Consider the following 7,487-nt stretch of genomic DNA (forward strand, 5'->3'; position numbering starts at 1 on the left):
TGTGGTCCCACCGATTACCCTCTCTCTACCTATCCCCCCTTCCCTCCCCTCCCTCTCCCCTTTCCCCTTCTTCTTGGGCTATAATTGGGTTACAGCTTTCATATGAAAGTTATAAAATGGTTTCATAGTAGGGCTGGATACTTTTGGATCCTTTTTCTTTTCGGATACTTCTAAAGTATCCAATTGGATACTTTTTATTCCATTCTTGAGACACTTTGCTAAGAAGAATATGTTCCAGCTCCATCCACATAAACACGAAAGAGGTAAAATCTCCATCTATCTTTAAGGCTGCATAATATTCCATGGCGTACATATACCACAATTTATTAATCCATTTATGGATCAATGGACACTTGGGCTTCTTCCATGACTTAGCAATTATGAATTGGGCTGCAAAAAACATTCTGGTACAAATATCTTTGTTCTAATGTGATTTTTGGTCTTCTGGATATATACCTAGTAGAGGAATTGAAGGATCAAATGGTAGGTCTATTTTTAGATCCCTAAATGTTCTCCAAACATCTTTCCAAAAGGAACTATTAGTTTGCATTCCCACCAGCAGTGTATAAGTGTTCCCTTTTCTCCACATTCACACCAACATCTCTGGTTTAGGGATTTTGTGATGTGGGCTAATCTCACTGGAGTTAGATGAGATCTCAAAGTAGTTTTGATTTGCATTTCTCTCACGATTAAGGATGATGAGCATTTTTCCAATGTCTGTAGGCTGTGCACCTGTCTTCTTCAGAGAAGTTTTTCTTCAAGTCCCTTGTCCACCCTGAAATGGGATCACTTGTTCTTTTCTTGCTAATACATTTGACTTCTCTGTGGATTCTGGTTATTAAACCTTTGTCAGAGATGTAACCTGCAAATACTTTCTCACATTCTGAGGGCTGTCTGTCTTGCTTTACTTACTGTGTTCTTGGCTGTACAGCAGCTTTTTAGTTTGATCAGGTCCCAGTAATGTATTTTTGGTGTTGCTTCAATTGCCCAGGGGGTCCTCCTCATAAAATATTTGCCCAGGCCGATTTCTTCAAATGTTTTCCCTACACTTTATTCTAGTATTTTTATAGTTTCATGTCTTAAGTTTAAATCCTTAATCCAGTGAGAGTCTATCTTAGTTAATGGTGAAAGGTGTGGGTCCAGTTTCAGTCTTCTACAGGTTGCCAGCCAGTTCACCCAGCACCATTTGTTAAATAGGGAATCTTTGCCCCACTGAATCTTTTTAATTGGCTTGTCAAAGATCAAATCACGGTGAGTAGCTGGGTTCATCTCTTGGTTCTCTATTCTGTTGCATACATCTACCTCTCTGTTTTTGAGAGCAGCATGGTGCCAGTACCATGCTGTTTTGATCACTATTGATTTATAGTATAGTCTGAGATCTGGTAGTGTGATTCCTCCTGCTTTGTTTTTATTTCTGAGTAATGTTTTGGCTATTTGAGGTTTTTTCTGATTCCATACAAAACAAAGTATCTTTTTTTTCTTTTTTTGCCGGGGCTGGGTTTGAGCCTGCCACCTCCAGCTTATGCAGCTGGCACCCTACTTCTTTGAGCCACAGGCACAACCCAAAGTATCATTTCCTTTGAGATCTTTAAAGTATGACAGTGGAGCTTTAATAGGGATTGCATTAAAATTGTATATTGCTTTGAGTAGTATGGACATTTTAACCATGTTGATTCCTCCCAGTCATGAGCATGGTATGTTTTTCCATTTGTTAACATCTTCAGCTATTTCTTTTCTTATAGTTTCATAGTTCTCTTTATAGAGATCTTTCATGTCCTTTGTTAGGTAAATTCCCAAATATTTCATCTTCTTTGGCACTTGAACGGAATAGAGTCCTTGACTGTTTTTTCAGCTTGACTATTGTTGGTATATATAAAAGCTACAGATTTATGAGTGTTGATTTTGTAACCTGAGACACTGTTGTATTCCTTGATCACTTCTAAGAGTTTAGTAGTAGAATCTCTGGTGTTTTCTGGATATACAATCATATCATCTGCGAAGAGTGAAAGTTTGATCTCTTCTGATCCTATATGGACACCCTTGATCGCATTTTCTTACTGAATTGCAATGGCTAAAACTTCCATTACAATGTTAAAAAGCAGTGGAGACAATGGGCAACCTTGCGTGGTTCCTGATCTGAGTGGAAATGATTTCAATTTAACTCCATTCAATACAATATTGGCTGTGGGTTTGCTGTAGATGGCCTCTATCAGTTTAAGAAATGTCCCTTCTATACCAATTTTCTTAAGTGTTCTGATCATGAAATCCAGCATCCACTGAATATTATCAAAAGCTTTTTCTGCATCAATTGAGAGAATCATGTGGTCTTTGTTTTTAAATTTGTTTATGTGATGAATTATATTTATAGATTTACGTATATTGAACTACCCTTGAGACCCTGGGATGAGATCCACTTGGTCACAGTGTATAATTAGTTTGATGTGTTGCTGGATTCTGTTTGCTAGGATCTTGTTGAATATTTTTGCATCAATATTCATTAGTCATATTGGTCTATAATTTTCTTTTCTGTTGGGTCTTTTCCTGGTTTGGGGATCAAGGTGATGTTTGCTTCATAGAATGTGTTGGGTAGTATGCCTTCTTTTTCTATATTTTGGAAAAGGTTGAGTAATATAGGTACTAGTTCCTCTTTAAAGGTTTGGTAGAATCCCGATGTGAAGACATCTGGTCCTGGGCTTTTCTTTTTAGGGAGATTTTGTATGGTTGATGCTATTTCAGAACTTGATATAGGCCTGTTCAACATTTCCACTTCATTCTAGCTAAGTCTAGGAAGGTGGCGTGCTTCCAAGTATTGGTCTATTTCTTTCAAATTTTCATATTTCTGAGAATAGAGTTTCTCGTAATATTCATTAAGGACTTTTTTAATTTCTGAGGAGTCTGTTGTTATTTCGTCTTTACCATTTCTGATTGATGAAATTAGAGATTTTACTCTTTTTTTCCTGGTTAGATTAACCAAAGGTTTATCTATTTTATTGACCTTTTCAAAAAATCAACTTTTTGATTTATTGATCTGTTATATAATCCTTTATTTTCAATTTCATTTAATTCTGCTCTAATTTTGGTTATTTCTTTTCTTCTGCCGGTTTTGGGATTGGAATGTTCTTCCTTTTCCAGTTGCTTGAGCTATCCCATTAAGTTGTTAATGTCTTCTCTTTTCCTTCTCTTGAGGAAGTCTTGCAGTGCTATAAATTTCCCTCTTAGGACTGCCATTGCAGTATCCCAGAGGTTCTGACAATACATGTCTTCATTATCATTTTGTTCCCCAAATTTGGTAATTTCCTTCTTAATCTTGCCTATGACCCAGCTATCATCCAGCATAAGGCTATTTAGTTTCCATGTTTTTGTAGGAGTATGCAGATTCCTGTTGTTACTGAGTTCAACTTTTATTCCATGATAGTCTAAGAAAATGCAAGGCGTAATTTCTATTCTTTTAAATTTGCTGAGGTTAGACTTGTGACCTAAGATGTAATCAATTTTGGAGTATGTTCCGTGGGCTGATGAGAAGAATGTGTATTCAGTTTTGTTAGGATGAAAGGTTCTGTAGATTGTTGAATGGTTAAGTTTAAGTCTAAAATTTATTTGCTTAGCTTCTTATTGGAGGATCTATCCAACACTGCCAAAGAAGTGTTAACATCTCTGACTATTATGGTGCTGGAGGAAATTAAGTTGCTCATGTCTGTTAGAGTCTCTCATAAATTGAGGTGCATTCTGGTTGGGTGCATAAATGTTAATAATTGAAATCTCATCATGTTGAGTGTTACCCTTAACAAATATGAAGTGACCATCCTTATCTTTCCTTACTTTTGTTGGTTTAAAGCCTATTGTGTCTGTGAATAAAATTGCAATACCTGCTTTTTTCTGATTTCCATTTGCCTGAAATATAGATGACCATCCCTTCACCCTGAGTCTATACTTACCTTTTAAGGTAAGATGAGATTCTTGAATGCAGCAGATATCTGCCCTGAGTTTTTTGTATCCAGTCAGCCAACCTGTGCCTCTTTAGAGGACAATTTAAGCCATTCACATTAATTGAGAATATTGATAAGCCTGGTAAAATTTTGGGTATCAAGTTTTTCGAAAGTCCAATGGACATTTTTAATCCTTTCACCACTGTGGAAGTTGGAATTTGATCAAAAGTTTCTGAGTGAGTTTACTTTTTTGGTGGAGGCTTGCGCTGGTCATCATGGAGGATAGGTCTGAGAATATCCTGGAGAACTGGTTTTGTTATGGCAAATTTCTTCAACATGTGAATGTCATTAAAGTATTTAATTTCTTGGGCAGTGCCTGTGGCTCAGTGAGTAGGGCACCAGCCCCATATACCAAGGGTAGTGGGTTCAAACCTGCCTGGCCAAACTGCAACTAAAAAATAGTCAGGCGCTGTAGCGGGCACCTATAATCCCAGCTACTCGGGAGGCTGAGACAAGAGAATCACTTAAGCCCAGGAGTTGGAGGTTGCTGTGAGCTGTGTGACGCCATGGCACTCTACCAAGGGCAACAAAGTGAGACTCTGTCTCTACACACACACAAAAAGTATTTAATTTCTCCACTATAAATGAAACTCAGTTTAGCTGGATATAGGATCCTGAGTTGAACGTTATTTTGTTTTAGGAGATTGAAAGTCAATGACCACCCTCTTCTAGTTTGAAAGGTTTCAGCAGAGAGATCTGCAGTCATTCTAATATCCTTCACCTTGTAGGTTATGGTTTTCTTATGTCTGGCTGCTTGCAGAATTTTCTCCTCCATTTTAACTTTGGAAAAGTTAATTATAATGTGTCTAGGAGATGTCTTCTTTGGGTTGAGTCATGCTGGGGTTCTGAAACTGCTATCTGAATTTCAGAATCTGTTGGCATGTCTGGGAAGTTCTCCTTCATTTTCTCATAAAGTAGAGCATCTATGCCTTTAAAAGCAACCTTTTTGCCTTCAGGAATTTCTATAAGGTGAATATTAGTTTTCTTTGAATTATCCCAGAGCTCTCTGAGAGAATGATCCATTTTTGCCCTCCACTTCTCTTCCTCTTTGAGCATTTGGGAGCATTCAAAAGCTTTGTCTTCAATGTCATAAATCCTTTCTTCTGCCTGCTCTATTTGGTCACTGAGGGATTCTACTGTATTTCTCAGATTTTTGAGGGCTGCCAGTTATTGTCTCAGTGTGAAAATCTTTGGTAATTTTTGTCTTTGAATTCATTGAATTCTTCAGACAACTTTTGAAATACTCCTTGAATTTCTAATTCCAACTTTACCTCCATTCTATTAATCTTATTTTCAATCCAAATTTTGAATTCAATTTCTGACATCTCAACTATTTGTTTATGAATGGGATCTTCTGGTGTGTCCACCATGTCATTCCCTGGGGGAGTTGATCTACTCTGGATATTCATGTTACTGGAGATTTTCTTTTCTTTTCTTTCTTTCTTTCTTTTTTTGTAGAGACAGAGTCTCACTTTGTTGCCCTTGGTAGAATGCCGTGGTGTCACACAGCTCACAGCAACCTCCAACTCCTAGGCTTAAGCAACTCAGCCTCCCGAGTAGCTGGGACTACAGGTGCCCACCACAATGCCCAGCTATTTTTTGGTTGTAGCTTGGCTGAGGCCAGGTTTGAACCCTCTACTCTCAGTATATGGGGCCGATGCCTTACTCACTGAGCCACAGGTGCTGCCCCAGATATTTTCCACTGATTCCACCCCATGATTATTTTACACTGTTTGGCTAGATGAGCAGATAAGGTGAAGGTGGGTTGGGGGCTTCTGGAGTAGTGATTAACCAGCCCTTTGCCCAAGAGCTAGGACTGGTTTCTGTACCCTTTCCCCTAGAGCTGTGAAAAGGATCCATACAGTACTATGGCCTAAAACACTGGGGACCTTCTTGGTGTGGTGGGGCTAAGTGGCTCTGTCTTGTTTTCAGCTGGTCTCTGTCCTAGCCTAGTGAATCAGTTACTCTGGGTTGAAGTCTCAGCTGTGGAGAAATATCAGCAATTAAGTCATCCCACCCATCACTAGCAAAACTGGAAAAGGAAAATAAAAACTTCCCACAACCACACACCCAGGGTATCACTTTGGATAGTCCTCGGGTGATTGGCCCAGTTCAGGAAGTCCAAATCGAATGTCCCAGTCAGCACTAGTCTCAGGTGGGAGAGTTTAAAAGGCCTCCAGCAACTAGATAGCAGGGGGTCTGCTGGCAGTTTGAATATGACTCGCTCTGGTGCTCTGTGAGGTCAGAAAGACCCACTCAGCAAATGAATTAGTTTGGGAAGGTTGATGCCTCCTTCCCCACCTTGCACCTCTGTCACACCCAGTCACTGGTAAGCCCGCAGGGCTGTGACCCAGTTCCCTCCAATGAGCAGATATCTGCTCCAGGGGTTTGCACCTGCCTGAGTCACAGGGAGATCTATGTCTCCTTGGCCAGGCCACCACACTTTGCCACTGTCAGGCAGGAGGAGCTGAGGCCTGACAACCTCGGGTGCTTAATGGAAGCTAGGGCAGTTCACTCAGTTCCAGCCTTGCCCTTGATGATGTTGCTGACACTTATATTCTGGCAGAATTTGCGATTCTGTCCCAGCTACACTCCCCTGTGGACCAGGTGCTATTTGAGTTCACAGAAACTGCAACTCTGCCCTGGTCTGTGCTGCTGCCCAGAGCTGGTGTGTCTGTCTCCATTGGACTGTGTTGGGGTGGGTGTGGTTAGAGCTCACATTCAGCTCTCTCCCCACCTGCTTTTGTCTCAGCTATGATTCCCTGAGGGCTGGGTGCTTCTTAGGCTCACTAAAGCAGTCCTTCTGACTCAGCCCTGCCCTAGGAGTATGCTGTCCCTGCTTGTGTGAATTCTAGTCTCTATCCCACTGTACCCTGCCCAAGCAGGTACCACTGCAGGCATACCCTTTACTCTCTGGGCCTATGTTTCCATCCCAGATCTGTTCTGCCAGTGGCTGCCACCAGAGAAAATGCCTGGCTTCCTTAAGTGATTCTCTTGCCTTAGCCTCCCAAGTAGCTGGGACTACAGGCCCCTGCCACCACGCCCAGCTATTTTTTGGTTGTAGTTGTCATTGTCGTTTGGCAGGCCCAGGTTGGATTCCAACAGGCCAGCTCTGGTGTTTGTGGCTGGCGCCTTAGCAGATTGAGCTACAGGTGCCGAGCCTAGTGACCCTTGTTATTATATTGGGGAAGTGTGAGATTCAGAAAACTCCACATTGCTACTTCCAGGTCTTACCCATTCGATTATTTATATATTCAAAACAAATAGCCAGGCATTGTGTTATGAAGCTGGAGTCCCAGCTACCCTGGAGGCTGAGGTAAGAGGATTGCTGGAGCCCAGGAGTTCAAGGTTGCTGTGAGCTAAGACATCATGGCATTCTACCCAGGACAGTAAGCCTCAGTTTCAAAAAAAAAAAAAGGTGCTGCCAAAAGCCATGACATGAATACATGTGATTATGAAGTAAGGGTAGAACCTATAAAAGTCCAGTAAAGAGACATCATC

The sequence above is a fragment of the Otolemur garnettii genome, unplaced genomic scaffold, assembly GCF_000181295.1.
Source record: "Otolemur garnettii isolate 467f Iridium unplaced genomic scaffold, OtoGar3 scaffold00156, whole genome shotgun sequence".
Classification (NCBI taxonomy): Eukaryota; Metazoa; Chordata; class Mammalia; order Primates; family Galagidae; genus Otolemur; species Otolemur garnettii.